Source organism: Mus musculus, chromosome 18 (assembly GCF_000001635.26).
Source record: "Mus musculus strain C57BL/6J chromosome 18, GRCm38.p6 C57BL/6J".
In the NCBI taxonomy this organism is placed as follows: domain Eukaryota; kingdom Metazoa; phylum Chordata; class Mammalia; order Rodentia; family Muridae; genus Mus; species Mus musculus.
Window position 1 is genome coordinate 37521586 of NC_000084.6, and position 17216 is coordinate 37538801.

At 38.3% G+C, this 17216-nt stretch overlaps 3 protein-coding genes across 3 annotated transcripts in view; all 3 read left to right on the top strand.

The window, feature by feature from the left end:
• The window catches only part of Gm37013 (predicted gene, 37013), an 889226-nt gene that overhangs the window by 568938 nt on the left and 303072 nt on the right, over positions 1-17216 (top strand). The window lies entirely within an intron of this gene.
• The window catches only part of Gm38666 (predicted gene, 38666), an 874243-nt gene that overhangs the window by 553955 nt on the left and 303072 nt on the right, over positions 1-17216 (top strand). The gene's annotated exons all lie outside the window — the stretch shown is intronic.
• Gm38667 (predicted gene, 38667) overlaps positions 1-17216 on the top strand; it is an 868072-nt gene that overhangs the window by 547784 nt on the left and 303072 nt on the right. The gene's annotated exons all lie outside the window — the stretch shown is intronic.

The following is a 17216-nucleotide window of genomic DNA, read 5'->3' on the forward strand; positions in this document are numbered from 1 at the left end:
TCATTCACTCTCTCTCTTATAAATTAATATTGAAAGGGGTAAAATTATCTTCATTGTCTTTAGCTGATGGGAGCCCTTGGCATGATACTGATGACATTAAGTCAATCAGCTCCAGGAAGACTGAAAAGTGGGGTGTGTGTACGTGTGCGTGTGTGCGCGTATGTGCATGTGTGTGCATGCGTGTGTGTACGAGTGTGTGTGTGCGTGTGTGTACGTGCGTGCGTGTGTGTGCGTGTGTGTACGTGTGTGTGCGTGTGTGTGCGTGTGTGTACGTGCGTGCATGCGTGTGTGCGTGCGTGCGTGCGTGCGTGTGTGTACGTGTGTGTGTACGTGCGTGCGTGTGTGTACGTGTGTGTGCGCGTGCGTGCGTGCGTGCATGTGCTTGCGTGCGTGTGTGTATGTGCGTGCGTGTGCGTGTGTGCGTGCACGCTTTTACTTGTTATAGTGGGAAAATCCTGATGTAAACCTCAAATTCTGTCCTCAGGGTAGTTTCTGGTTGTACAGAATGCCATATGTAAATGCTTTGGGTGATGATATTGCTGATTGATAAGAAATTTGCATTATATAGGATTAACATTAGTTAACTAAACAAATTTTAGTAAGGATGTGTTGATGCAGTATTGGATGATTTGGAGAAAATATTCAGAAAGATTCCCCCAAAGATGTTCAGTCCTGATCACTAGAACCTGGGAATATTACTTTATATTGTAGAGATAAAACATGAACGATAAGGTTGTTAATAAGGTAAACCTAAAACAGGGTGTATATTCTAGATCATTTGGGTGGGTCTGAGAGAACCAGTGAAAAGATTTAAAAGCAAAGCTGAATCTACCCAGCGATGTAGAAGAATAGGCAGAGATAGTGGCACATGCCTTTAGTCCCACATTTGGGAGGCAGAGACAAGCTGATCTCTGTGAGTTCAAGGCGAGCTGCTCTACATAGTAACTTCCAGGACAGCTAGAGCTACAAAGTGAGACCCTGTCTTGAAGAAAAACATGAGAGAGATGTGGGGGAGGAAAAAGAAATTCCCTAAGGACTGTAAGTGTATCTTGTGGCTCAGTGTTTCGACCTGACATATTCTGACTGTCATACCACAAGGAAGTGACTTATTCCACTTTGGGAGTTTACTAAAAAGTTCAATATCTGTGTTTCCTGATGGCTCTCTTTCTCCAGTTGAAGCCTGAGGATGCAGCTGATGAAGACCTAAAAGATGGAAGTGGAGCCAGGCAGTGGTGGTGCACCCCTTTAATCCCAGCACTCAGGAGGCAGAGGCAGGCAGATCTTTAAGCTTGAGGCCAGCCTGGTCTACAGAGGGACTTCCAGTACAGCCAGGGCTACACAGATACACTCCGTTTTGGAGAGAAGTATGGACATGGGTTTTTAATTGGGTGAAGGTGCAGAGACAGAAAAGGTTCAGGTTGCTTTGTATAGACTTGGTAGAAATGTGATCTTAGCAAGTCTGCCAGTAAAGACACAAGAGGAAGTGAGGCGTGTGGTGCTCATAAAACACTTTGGCTTATAGAATTTATAATTTAAAAGAACTATGGGGAGAAATCTGGACATTAAATTTATTACTAGTAAGAGCCCAGGCAAGGAAAACACTATTAAAAACTGGAGAAATTTTGCAGAAAACTTAGCTGAATCATGACTTACATTTTATGAGAAAGAAAAAAAAAACTCATGAATTTGGGCATTGGCAGAGGAAATTTCCCGAAAAACTGCCAGAAGTACAACTTGATTTCTTCTCACTGGTTATAGTAAAATATCAGATGAAAAAAATACGCTGTACCCAGGACCTGATGCCTGGAGGGAAACTCTGGATGTATCACAGGGCCCCCAGTGGAGAAGCTAGAGAAAGTACCCAAGGAGCTAAAGGGATCTGCAATCCTATAGGTGGAACAACAATATGAACTAACCAGTACCACACCACCACCACCCCCGGAGCTCGTGTCTCTAGCTGAATATGAATCAGGAGATGGCCTAGTCGGCCATCAGTGGAAAGAGAGGCCCATTGGTCGTGCAAACTTTATATGACTCAGTACAGGGGAATGCCAGGACCAAGAAGTGGGAGTGGGTGGGTGGGGGAGTGGATTTTATTAGTGCATTTTTAATGAATTTTTCTGCATGTATAGGTATAATGTGATGCTAATTGCAGTAATTGTATAACATACTCTGTGACTGAAAGAACTTTCAGAAGTTGGTCCCATCTTTCTGTTCTCCACTGTGCCTGCTAATGGGTTAGAAAGTAGCAAGTATTATTTTCTCCAGGCTATTGTTATTAACAGCCAATCAGTAGGAGTAGTTCTTGTCCTTTGGAAGCAATGATGACAAATTTTTAAATAATGTTGCTTTGAATAGAAAACAAGAGAAGTAAGTTTATTACTGGTATATTTAGATTTGGACTTTCTCTTAATTTGTCTAAAAAAAATCATACTCGGATCAATCCTATAAGCCTTCTCATATGTTGAGTTGTTTTGAAGCAGGCCCAGAGATTCAAATTTGTTAGGTCAGTTCATCCAGGTTCCCATTGTCTTATAAGTTATCTGGCAGTTGCTTCTCCCTCTATTTTATAAAGGTTTGTATGAGGTATTTGTGATTGTTTGAATGAAAATTGTCTCCCATAAGCTAATGTATTTGAGTACTTAGTCCCCAGATTCTGGATATGTTTGGGGAGGCAGTAAAGGTCGGCTGGAGAACGCACCTTACTGCTGGTGGGCTTCAAGAGTTCATAGCACTACTCCACATCCAGCTTCCTCTCTTCCCTTGGTGTTTGGGACTGAAGATGTGATCTGTCAGCTGCTTGCTCTGCTGCCTGCTGCTGTACCTCACCAACCATTGTATATTCTCCCTCTGGAAATGTAAGCAAAAATAAACTCTTTCTTCCTTCAGGCTCATTTGGTCATGGCATTTTATTGCAGCAACAGAAGAATAACTAACAAAAGTCTTATTATTTTTTCCTTTTATTTTTGTGGGCTTTGGTAAAATTGGCCATTAAAATCACCCATGGGTAAACTTTTTTTGTTTGGGAAGACTGCACTACAAACTCAATTTGATATCCCAGAATTCCAATTTTCTGTTTTCTGTTGGTATCTTGTTTTCTTCATATGTGTGTGTGTGTGTGTGTGTGTGTGTGTGTGTGTGTGTGTGTGTGTGTATAAACTCAAAATTTATGTTAGATGTGGAATTTTTGAAGGGCATTATTTATAATATTAATTTTATCTTGTAAGCTATTTTTATGTTGTAAGCAATACAATACTCTCCTTTTTAGTCTAGATATTGGTAATATGTGTTTTCTTATAAGCATTAGTGTGAGAGTATCAACTTCATTATTTTTTCAAAAAACTAAGTCAGCATTATCCTTGATACACTGCCTATAACTTTCTATTTTCCATTCCATTGAATTCTACTATTATTTTATAATTTCTATTATCTCCTTTGGATTTAACTTTCTGTTTTGCTACTTTCTTATTTACTGTATACCTTACTTTTAAAATTTAAATCAAAGCACATGAAATATGAATAAACCTGCATCTTTTTCTCTATATGATACTTAAAATGAAGCTAATGAAGTTTGATATTTTGTATTTTTATGAAAATTCTATTTGAATTTATAATTTTCATCTTCTTTGACAGGTGTGCTGTTTAGAAGTTTCTAGCTTGATTTCTTTTTTGTTTTTTGTTTTTGTTTGTTTCCATTTCTTTATTATCAGTAGATTCAGACCCAAAAGTCAAGATAGCAAAAACAACAAAAACTCTACTTGGTCATTAAACACAATTCTGCAAAAGCTGAAGCTGCAAAGTATTTGTATTTCTTCTTTTAAAAAGTTGTACTTATTTAAATGGACATTCATTGTTTGTTCTGTGTTACCTTTGATATGAATTACAAAGATGGGTAAATATGAATATTTCTTAACTTTAAAGATTCATTAATTTGTTTGGAGTCAAAAGTTGATTGCTTTTATAATTCCAAAAATTTATAATCCAATAGAGTGTAATAATTACATGTTTAATTCTTTTTTTATTTCCACAAGTTAGCAATTTATTTGAGTTATTATCCTTTTTATCAGATATTGTATTTATTTACATTTCAGATGTTATCCCCTTTCCTGGTTTCCCCTATGAAAACCCCCTATCCCCTCCCCCTCCCTCTGCTCACCAACCCACCCACTCCTGCTTTCTGGCCCTGGCATTCCCCTATACTGGGGCATAGAAAATTCAAAGAAGCAAGGGCCTCTCTTCCCATTGATAACACTTCTGGGCATATACCCAGAAGATGCTCCAACTTGTAATAAGGACACATGCTCCACTATGTTCATAGCAGCCTTATTTATAACAGTCAGAACCTGAAAAGAACCCAGATGTCCCTCTACAGAGGAATGGATACAGAAAATGTGTATACACAGAATGTGTACAGAAAATTTACACAATGGAGTAGAATACAGCTATTAAAAACAATGAATTTATGGAATTCTTAGGCATGGATGTATCTGAAGGATATCATCCTGAGTGAGGTAACCCAATCATAAAAGAATACACATGGTATACACTCACTGATAAATGGATATTAGCCCAGAAGCCCAGAATACCCAAGATAGAATTCTCAAATCACATGAAACTCAAGAAGAATGAAGACCAAAGTGTGGATACTTCGATCCTTCTTAGAAGGGGAACAAAAAATCCATGGAAGAAGTTACAGAGAAAAAGTGTGGAACAGAGACTGAAGGAATGACCATCCAGAGACTGCCAGGGATCTATCAAATATACCACCAAACTCAGATACTATTGTGGATGCCAACAAGAGCATGCTGACAGGAGCCTGATATTGCTGTCTCCTGAGAGGCTCTGCCAGTGCCTGACAAATACAAAGTTGGATGCTCGTAGCCATCCATTGAAAGGAGCACAAGGTCCCCAATGAAGGAGCTAGCTGAAGGGGTTTTCAGCCCCATAGGAGGAACAACAATATGAACTAGCCAGTGCCCTGAGAGCTCCCTGGGACTAAACCACCAACCAAAGAAAACACATGGTGGGACTCATGGCTCTAGCTGCATATGTAATAGAGGATGGCCTAGTTTGATTTCGAAGTGCTTTGAGGATATGATTTTATTGTTCCTCATGTTTTGATTAGAGAATATATATATATATATATATATATATATATATATATATTCCCTTGACACTTACTGAATTCTTTTATTTACAGAACACAGTGTTCTGAAGTGTATTGGTAAAAATTCCCATGTCCATTTGAAAGGAGTATAGTCTTTAATTGGTAAAAGTGAAGATTTGTAAATATTAACTAATTGTTCAAAGATGTTTTAAATATTATTTACGCATTTTCCTATGTTTAATAATTTACTAACAGAAGTGTGTTAATTTCATCAAATATTATTGTGTATTTATTTGTATATTTCTTTTTTTGAGTATAGCCTTTTTAAACTTTATTAGCTTTTAAGCTGTTATTTGATTCACACAGGTAATTTTTTAATGTGATTACTTGACATTTGTCCTTGTAAAATGTGTATCTTTCACTATCTAGGTGATTTAGGTATCTCATAGTTCTCTTTTTTGAGATATGATGATAATTTCTTTACTAAATTATATAAAAGTGAGAGCACAATGGGCAAAGCTGTCAGGCTTTCTCAACTGTGGTCCTACATTGGCCTGGTACTATCTGAGAAGAGGATACCTACGGAAGACTGAAGAGAAAAGCAAGAGATGAGTGAGGCAGGAGAGAAGACTTGTGTTCACAGTGTGTGGGAAAAAAGGCTGCACATGAAAAAAAATGTTCAGCATCCTTAATCATCAGGGAAATGCAAATCAAAACAACCCTGAGATTCCACCTCATACCAGTCAGAATGGCTAAGATCAAAAATTCAGGTGACAGCAGATGCTGACAAGGATGTGGAGAAGGAGGAACACTCCTCCATTGTTGGTGGGATTGCAAGCTTGTACAACCACTCTGGAAATCAGTCTGGTGGTTCCTCAGAAAATTGGACATAGTACTACCAGAGGATCCCGCAATACCTCTCCTGGGCATATATCCAGAAGATGTTCCAACTGGTAGGAAGGACACATGCTCCACTATGTTCATAGCAACCTTATTTATAATAGCCAGAAGCTGGAAAGAACCCAGATGTCCCTCAACAGAGGAATGGATACAGAAAATGTGGTACATTTACACAATGGAGTACTACTCAGCTATTAAAAAGAATGAATTTATGAAATTCCTAGGCAAATGGATAGACCTGGAGGGCATCATCCTGAGTGAGGTAACCCAATCACAAAAGAACTCACATGATATGTACTCACTGATAAGTGGATATTAGCCCAGAAACTTAGAATACCCAAGATACAAGATACAATTTGTAAAACACATGAAACTCAAGAAGAACGAAGACCAAAGTGTGAACACTTTGCCCCTTCTTAGAATTGGGAACAAAACACCCATGGAAGGAGTTACAGAGACAAAGTTTGGAGCTGAGATGAAAGGATGGACCATCTAGATACTGCCATACCCGGGGATCTATCCCATAATCAGCCTCCAAACACTGACACCATTGCATACACTAGCAAGATTTTGCTGAAAGGACCCAGATATAGTTGTCTCTTGGGAGGTTATGCCGGGGCCTAGCAAACACAGAAATGGATGCTCACAGTCATCTATTGGATGTATCACAGGGCCCCCAATGTAGGATCTAGAGAAAGTACCCAAGGAGCTAAAGGGGTCTGCAACCCTATAGGTGGAACAACAATATGAACTAACCAGTGCCCCCCCCCCGCAGAGCTTGTGTCTCTAGCTGCATATGTATCAGAAGATGGCCTAGTCAGCCATCATTGGAAAGAGAGGCCCATTGGTCTTGCAAACTTTATATGCCTCAGTACAGGGGAATGCCAGGGCCAAGAAGTGGGAGTGGGTAGGTAAGGGAGTGAGGGGGAGGGTATGGGGAACTTTTGGGATAGCAATGGAAATGAAGAAAATACCTAATTTTTAAAAAGCTAAACTATTTTTTCACACTTGTTTTATTATTGGTCTTGATAAATAAATATTTAGAAAATCAAAAAAGAAAAAAAGAAAGGCTATTTGAAGTCCCAGACAAATGTAATTACAGGGGGAGCAGGAAGGGAACAAAGAAGGAGAGAAAGTCAAATAGAGGCATCTTGGAAGTTCATATGTAGTTTGAATAATAAAAAAGAAATTAGTGGAGCTATCCCTGGAGACATAGAATTGTTGATCCAGAAGGAAAGAGGGGGTAGTAGCTCTGGGGCAAGTCCAGAGTAAGGATCCAGAGAAAGGCATCTGTATTCATCTTTTCTTACTCTAAATCTAGACTCTGAGGGGCCTCCCACCAGTATCCCATTAGCAGAAGCTCATTCTGAAGCCCCACTGTCCTAGTTTACTTCTCTGCTGCTATGCTTAAGCACTTGTGAATAGCAACTTGGGAAAAAAAGAGTTTATTCTAGCTACTGGGTCATAACCCAAGATCGCGAGACAACAGGGCAGGAACCTGGCTTGCTTTTCTTTTGCTTGCTCAGCTACTTTTCTTATACAATCTGGACTCACTAGTCTAGTCATGACAACACCTCCTGTTTCATTTAACAATGAAGAAAATGTCTAATAGATGTATGCTCGAGCCAGTTCAATGGAGAGTCATCTGAAGGGAAAACAGAAAAACAAATAGTGTGGTGACTGGTGATCTCGGTTAGCAGTTGCCAGGTCCTTGGATTTCTGCCCTGGTGCCAACCACTCCATCTTGTAGTTCTTATAACTATAGTCAGTTTTACATTATACATCTTTTTTCTATAATGTTATATTCAACATGCATTTATAGTTAATGTAAATACTCTGTAAACAACAGAGTTGGGTGTTGGGGGTGTTCCCCATCATTATTAGCTGTCTTAAAATTTAAAAAGCCATTCAATTTATATGTACTATACAATTCTTCTATGGCTGTAGATATTTGATTTTGTATTCAAACAATCTGTTTTCAGTCCTTTGTTTATAATTTTGTTTCATTTTGCTCATGGATTTTTAATATTTTATTTATACCTCCAGTAGCCTTCAGCTGTGATATTTTCTCTAGAAAGTGATCAAAATAATCATTTTTTGTTCTAAGTCCTTCGTGATCAGGGAAATGAAAATCAAAACGACTCTGAGATTCCACCTTACACCTATCAGAATGGCTAAGATCAAAACCTCAGGAGACAGCACATGTTGGTGAGGATGTGAAGGAAGAGAAACACTCCTCCGTTGCTGGTGGGATTGCAAACTGGTATAACCACTTTGGAAATCAATATGGAGATTCCTCAGAAAATTGGAAATATATCTACCTGAATATCCATCTATACCATTCTTGGAAATATACCCAAAAGATACCCCACCATGCCACAGGAGCACATGTTCCACTGTGTTCATAGCTGCCTTGTTAATGATAGCCAGAAGCTGGAAACAACCCAAATGTTCCACAACAGAATAATGTATACAGAAAATGTGGTTCATTTACACAACATAATACTACTCGGCTATTACAAATGAGGATATTCTGAGTTTTGTAGGCAAATGGATGGAACTAGAAAATATTATCCTGAATGAGGTAACTCAGGCACAAAAGGACATGCATGGTGTATACTCACCAATAAGTGGATATTAGCAAGAAGAAAAAAGTACAGAATACCAAGGATACCATCCACAGAACTCAAAAAGTTTAACAAGCTGAAAAGCCAAAGGGAGGATGCCTCAATCTGACTTGAGAGGGAGAAGAAAGCAATCACAAGAGGCAGGAGGGAAGGAGGGACCTGTGTGGGAAAGGAGACAGGGACTAGAAGAGGAAAACATGACTTGATATTAGGTGTGGGAAAAGGGCTGAAGCTCTGAGGGACAGCAGAGAGGATGAAAACAGATAGCCTTGAGTGGGAGGAGATGGGGGAACCTCTAGAATGTACCAGAGACTTGGGAGGTGGGAGACTCTCAGGACTCAAAGGGAGGGACTTTAGATGAAATATCCAACAGTAGAGACAGGAAACTTGTAGAGCCCACCTCCAGCAAGAAGACAGGGCATCAAGTGGAGGGATGGGGCTGCCATCCCACAGTCAAAACTCTGACCCATAATTGTTCCTATCTGAAAGAACTGCAGGGACAAAAATGGAGAAGAGCCTGAGGAAAAGGAGGTCCAGTGACAGGCCCAAATTAGGATACAGCTCAAAGGGAGGCCCCAAGACCTGACACTATTAGTGAAGCTATGGTGTACTCACAAAAAGGGGCCTATCATGACTGCCCTCCAAAAGACCCAACAAGCAGTTGAAAAAGTCAGATGTTGATATTTGCACCCAACCAGTGGACAGAAGCTGCTGACCCCTGTAGCTGAATTAGAGAAAAGCTGGAAGAAGCTGAGAAGGAAGGTGAACCTGTAGGATGACCAGCAGTCTCAACTAACTTGGACCCCTGAGATCTCTCAGACACTGAACCACCAACCAAGCAACATATACCAGCTAATATGAGGACCCCAACACACATAGAGCAGAGCACAACTGGGTCTGGGTTCAGTCAGAGAAGATGCACCTAACCCTCAAGATACTGGAGGCCCCAGAGGGTGGAGAGGTCTAGTTGGGTGGGGGTGGGGGTGGGGACATCCTCATGGAAACAGGGGTTGAGGGAAGAGGTATGGATGGGGAAAAGTCAGAGGGTGGACTGGGAGGGGGATAAAATCTGGAGTGTAAGAAAAAGATTAAATAAAATTTTAATAATAATAATAATAATAAATGGTCATTTCTTATCATAATCTACCTTAAGTGGACATTAGACTAGCTCCTATAAAATACAAAATAGTTATAATATTTGATTCTCATATATTTTGCTATGGCACAAAATATCAGAGACGTATTTGAGAATTCATATGGTACTCTGCAAATATAATCAAATTAGAAAATTCTCAAAAAGGCCTTTATATCTACCATATACAGTATATTTTAACTGTAAGGAAATAAAATATATTGAAGAACAAAAATAGGCTTTAAACCAAACTTCAAATCAAAATTTTCACTAGAGAACTCATACTGTAAAGAAATAGTAGAAAAGCACTCAATGTGAGAACTCATTTATTGAGTTCTCAGTTAAGACATATAAGGGATAACACACTGGACATAAACCACATTAATATGAGATATATAGGGAACATTTCAAATTTGCCTTGAACCTTAGGAGTCTTGTAAAGCACACATTGGACACAAATTCTACGAGAATACAAAATGTAGAAAGCCTCAATTCTTCATCAACATGCAACAACTACAGTGAGGAAAATTCTCATGAATATAAGAATAGTTGATATTTGCTCCAACTATTTTGATGCCAATTAAACTCTGGATGTAAAATTTGTGAGAAAACCTTTATTTGTTAAATATTTAAGGCATTCTTAGGTGAGAACTCATATTGAATTTCAAACATGAATATAATACAATATGAGAAAGTTGTTCTTTTCTATATTTTGAATGTGCATGTAGGAATTGTCATTGAGGAGAAGACTTGTGGATATAAAATCTTCACTTAATCTTTAAAATTTACATGACAAATAAGAAAAATAAAAGAGTTCTACAGTTATAAAGAAATGTAGGATCTGGCTTTCCATTCATAACTATATGTATACAAAATGTATGATTTGAACAGTAATAAATCTTCCAACTATTCTTTATATTTTACTAGGAATTGTATATTATATATTTTAATGTATTCAATGAAGAGAACCCATATATAATGGTTAACTTCTAAGTCAACTGACTGAAATAAGGGATATATAAAGACATAATAAAGCATTATTTCTGGATGTCTGTGTTTGTGAAAAAGATGAGAATTTGAACCACCAATCCAGATAGTGTAGATTCACTCTCACTCAAGAAAAACTGGTACCAGCTGCCTTCTGCATCTAGAGCAACAACTTTCTCTTGCCTCTGAATAGCAAATCTCTAGCTTTTGGACTTAAAGAGCTAAAAGAGCCAGCTCATATTAGCTGGTTTTCTAGATTCTATGTAGTATATTGTGGGACTTCTCAACATCCATAATCATGAGAAATAAATTCTACTTCTCCTATATCTTCTTCTCTCTTTTATTTAAATGTATTTCTTGCCTGTTTGTATGTGCCTACATGTTTTTGCTTGCATTTTTATATTTCTGTGCACCATATTCAGTGCTTGGTGCTCACAGAGACCAAATGAGGGAATCAGATCTCATGGAACTGAAATTACATATGGTTGTAAGCTGCCATGTGGGTGCTGGGCATAGAACCCAGATCCTCTGGAAGAGAACACAGTGCACCTAACCATTAATCAATCAGTCTTCCCAAACCCTCACTCTGCTTCTTGATAGTGAGGAATAACCTGAAGAAACCTGAAAAAAGTATTCAGTTGCTTCTCCTCCCTAATGAAATACAAGAACTCACACTAAACAAAAATGATTTTAATATAAGGAAAGTTCATATAAATGTGTGTGTGTGTGTGTGTGTGTGTGTGTGTGTGTGTGTACAAATACTGACGAGAACTCATACAAACATGAAATTTAAGTAGACTTCTAAATATTTCTCATTCTTTAGCCAGAGAGTAAGAACCAATAGTTAAATACCTGTCAAGATTGTAGGAAATATTTTAGTTTTTCTTCTTTCACAGATGTATCAAAAGTCACACTAAGAAGAAACACAATAACTATTATCAAAGTGGTAAAACCTTTAAGTGCATTTCTTCTTGTATGACAAAAGAAGAAAATTTATTTTAGAAGAGAAATCTTTAAAGTCCAAGTATACAAGTACTAGGAAAAGAACATTTCAGGATCATTTTCTATATATTTACTACACAAGTCTTGAAACTAAGATACACGTTCTGGGAATTACTGAAGATATGAGTAATAATTCTGCTATAAGAAATTGGGAAATGGTCCAGCACTGTGTCCCAAATCACAGATTAAGTGGAGATCCCGGCTGGGTCAGAAGTCAGGTAAGTCACATGCTCACAGACCTCTACCAATAACTTGCTGACTTCCCACCTTATTCCCATTCCTCCCTCCATTCCTCACGGCTGAGTCCCAGCTCCCAACTTGTTTAGAGTCCCTGTGCTTGACTACAGGTCATTCCTATCTGCAGAACTCCAGGCAGGCCACCTCTTCATAGACAATCCTCACTCTATCAGTAGCCCCCAACACCACTCCTCATTGCCATGTTCCAGACCCCAGTAGAGGCACAGACCCCAGCTAAACCAGAGGTCATGATGGCCACCCCATCTTTGGTGGAGACCCTCCACTCAACCACAGGTCACTCCAGGTAGGAGACAGGGATGAAACAGAAACCAAGGAATAAAACAAAAATCCAACAAAAATAAATTCCAAAATTGGCACATAGATCTATAATCACCTCAAACACAGATGCCTATATGTGACTATAAAAAGTCAGAAACAATGGAAACCCTGCAAACTCATAGAAACTGAATACCTCTCTACTGAATGATAACTGGATCAAGAAAGAAATAAAGAAACAAGTCAAGGACTTTGTAGAATTCACAAAAGTGAATACTTAACATACCCAAACTTATGGAACAGAATGAAAGCAATACAGAGAGGAAATTTCATAGCAATAAGTACTTACACACAAAAAAATAAATCTGATACTAGCAACTTAACAGCACATCTGAAAACTCTGGACAAAAAGAAGTTAGCACACTCAAGAGGAGTAGACAGCAGGAAACAAACTGAGTGCTGAAATTAATAAAATGGAAGCAAAGAAAACAGTACAAAGAATCAATAAACAAAGACTTGGTTCTTTAAGAAAATCAACAAGAGACAAACCGTTATCCAAACTAAGTAAAAGACAGAGACAGAATATCAAAATTAACACTATCAGAAACAAAAAGGGGGACATAACAGACACTAAGGAAATCCAAACAATCATTGGGTCATACTTTAAAAATCCATACTCCAAAAAATTGAAAAATCTAAAAAAAAAAGTACAATTTCCACAATAGATAGTATTTACCAAAGTTAAATCAATATCAGATGAACAATTTAGATAGGGGTATAATCCCTGAAGAAATAGAAGCAGTCGATAAAAATCTCACAACATACAAATGCCAAAGGCCAGATAGGTTTAGCACAGAATTCTACCAGACTTTCAAAGAAGGGTGACACCAATACTCTTAGTCTTTGTTGAGCTTTTATGGCTATGAAGAGATACCATGACCCAGGCAACTCTTATATTGGGGCAACATTTCATTGGGATGGCTTACAATATCAGAAGTTCAGTCCATTATCATCATGGCAGGAAGCATGGCAGCATCCAGGCAGACATGGTGCTGGAGAAGGATCTGAGAGTTCTTCATCTTGATCCAGCTGCAGTCAGGAGAGGACTGTCTCCCAGGCAGATAGTACGAGGGTCTCAAATCCCACTCTCACAATGACATACTTTTATCAAAAAGACCATACCTACTCAAAAAAGGCCACACCTCCTAGTAGTGCCACACTGAGAGACAAGCATATTCAAACCACCACATGGGATGGATCCACAGGTGGGGCAGTCTCTGGATGGCCTTTCTTTCAGTCTCTGCTCCACACTTGTCTCTATATCTCCTCCCATGGGTATTTTGTTCCCCCTTCTAAGAAGGACCAAACTATCCACACTTTGGTGTTCATTCTTTGTGAACTTCATGTGTTCTGTGAATTTTATCTTGGATATTCTGAGCTTCTGGGCTAATATTCACTTATCAGTGAGTGCATACCATGTGTGCTCTTTTGTTATTGGGTTACCTCACTCAGGATGATATTTTCTAGTTCCAACCATTTGCCTGATATTTTCATGAAGTCATTGTTTTTATAGCTGAGTAGTACTCCATTGTGTAAATGTACCACATTTTCTGTATCCATTCCTCTGTGGAGGGACATCTGCATTGTTTCTAGATACTAGCTATTATAAATAAGGCTGCTATGAACATAGTGGAGCATGTGTCCTTGTTATACTTTGGAACATCTTCTGAATATATGCCTACGAGTGGTATAGCTGGGTTCAGGTAATACTAAGCCCAATTTTCTGAGGAATTGCCAAACTGATTTCCAGAATGGTTGTGCTAGCTTGCAATCCCACCAACAATTAGGAGTGTTCCTCTTTCCCCACATCCTCACCAGCATCTGCTGTCACCTGAGGACAGCAGATCTTAGCCATTTTGATCTTAGCCATTCTGACTGGTGTGAGGTGGAATCTCAGGGTTGTTTTGATTTGCATCTCCCTGATGACTAAAGATGTTGAATATTTCTATAAGTGTTTCTCAGCCATTCAGTATTTCTAAGTTGAAAATTCTTTGTTTAGCTCTATACCCCAATTTAATAGGGTTATTTGGTTCTCTGGAGTCTAACTTCTTGAGTTCCTTGTATATATTGAATATTAGCCCTCTATCAGATGTAGGGTTGATAAAGATGTTTTGCAAATCTGTTGGTTGCCGTTTTGTCCTATTGATAGTGTCTTTTGCCTTACAGAAGCTTTGCAATTTTATTAGATCCCATTTGTCAATTCTTGATCTTAGAACATAAGTGTTCTGTTCAGGAAAATTTCCCATGTGCTCCAGGATCTTCCACACTTTTTTTTCCATTAGTTTCAGTGTATCTGGATTTGTGGATGACCTTGATCTACTTGGACTTGAGCTTTATACAAGAAGAGAAGAATGGATTGATTTGCATTCTTCTACAGGCTAATGGCCAGTTGAACCAGCACAATTTTTTGAAAATGCTGTCTGTTTTTCACTGAATGGTTTTAGCTCCTTTGTCAAAGATCAAGTGAACATAGGTATGTGGGTTCATCTCTGGGTCTTCAGTTCTATTCCATTGATCTACCTGCCTGTCACTGTACCAATACCATGCTGATCTTTTATCATGATTGCTCTGTAGTACAGCTTGAGGTCAGGGTGATTCCAGAAGGAGTTCTTTTATTGTTGAGAATAGTTTTCACTATCCTGGGTTTTCTGTTATTCCAGATGAATTTGCAAATTGTTCTTTCTATCTCTGTGAAGAACTGAGTTGGAATTTTGATGGGGATTGCATTGAATTCATAGATTGCTTTTGTTAAGATGGCCATTTTTACTATGTTAATCCTACAATCCATGAGCATGGGAAATCTTTCCATCTTCTGAGATCTTCATTGATTTCTTTCTTCAGAGACTTAAAGGTCTTGTCATACAAATCTTTCACTTGCTTGGTTAGAGTCACACCAAGGTATTTTATATTATTTGTGACTATTGTGAAGGGTGTTGTTTCCCTAATTACTTTCTCAGTTTGTTTGTCCTTTGAGTCAAGGAAGGCCATAGATTTGTTTGAGTTAATTTTATTTCCAGCCTCATTGCTGAAGTTGTTTATCAGTTATAGGAGTTCTCGGGTAGAATTTTGGGAGTCACTTAAGTATACTATTATATCATCTGCAAATAGTGATATATTGACTTCTTCCTTTCCAATTTGTATCCCTTTGACCTCCTTTTGTTGTCTAATTGCTCTAGCTAGGAGTTCAAGTACTATACTGAATAGATAGGGAAAGAGTGGGCAGCCTTGTCTAGTCCCTGATTTTAGTGGGATTGCTTCAAGTTTCTCTCCATTTAGTTTGATGTTGGCTACTGCTTTGCTATACATTGCTTTTACTATGTTTAGGTATGGGCCTGAATTCCTGATCTTTCAGGGGGTACTCTTAAGAGCCAGAAGAGCATGAACAGATGTTCTATAAACTCTAACCACATATCTTATAACAGACTATTATACCCAGCAAAATTTCAACTACCATTGATGGAGAAAACAGGGTATTTCATGACCAAATCAAATTTAAACAATATCTTTCCACTAACCCATCCCAACAGGGGATACTAGAAGGAAATTCCAACCTAAAGAGGTTAAGTACATACAGGAAAGCAAAACAGGGAATAAATAGTCTTAGACAGGCAAAGTCAAAATAAGGGAAGCATGTATAAACACCACCACTATCAACAACAACAAATGGTTACAAAAATTAATAATTCTTGGTTGGTCTTTCAGCACTGATAATCTCAATTCCCCAATAAGAAGTGGGATCAGGGCCTGTCTCTGATATAGACTAACACATGGATGTAAAAACAGGATCCATCCTTCTGTTGCATTTTTAAAACACAACTTAACATCAAGGACAGACATCACCTCAGGGTAATGGTGATAAAGAGATATTCCAACCAAATGGAACTAAGAAACAAATTGGTGTGTCAATTTGAATATCTGACAAAATATATTTCAAACCAAAGCAGAAGAGATCTGCAAGGAAAAATGTGTCAATTTTTTTAAAAATCCATCAAGAGGACATTTCAATTCTTAACATCTTGCTCCAAACACAAGGCACCTAAGTTTGGAAAAAAACACTACTTCAGATTAAATCACATACTAATATTCACACACTGAAGTGGGAGGCTTCAATATCCAACACTTGTAAATAGATCATTCAGGAAAAAAAGAAAAACAAAAAGAGGAGGAGGAAAACGAGGATTAAAAAAAGAAAAAGAAAAGCTAAACACAAAAATAATTGTTAACTGATGTTAAGAAACCACTACAGAAGCCAGGCGGTGGTGGTGCCTTAATCCCAGCACTTGGGAGGCAGAGGCAGGTGGATTTCTGAGTTGCAGGACAGCCAGGACAGCCAGGGCTATTCAGAGAAACCCTGTCTCGAAAAGCAAACCAAAAAAAAAAAAAAAGAATGAAAAGCAACCACTACAGATCAAAGCTGAATATTAAAACCAATAGAAGCAACAGTCCTAATAGATATTTACAGAATACATCACATAGATGAAAAAGAATAAACGTTCTCAGTACCTTATGGAACTTTCTCAAATACTGATCACGTGCTCAGACACAAAGCAAGTCTCAACAAATACAAAAACATGGAAATCACCCTGCATCCTGTCTGACCACTAAGGGGGTTCCTATAGGTGTCATATAGAGAAGCAGACCCCATGAAGAGATGAGAATCAAAACTGTGTCTAGAATGAATTCAACCACCTGGATCATATTTTGAAGAGTCTAGTGCCAGGCAGTTCACTTTCAGCGTATTTAAAACAGCACAACTTGGAAAAATGCTTTCTAGGCAACATCAGTCCAATTAAAGATGCATAATAAAACATAAGTTGTGACTACACAGAAACTCCTTTACAAAGTACATATGACCATGAAGGAGGGTTCTTTAGCTAAAAGGCTTAGA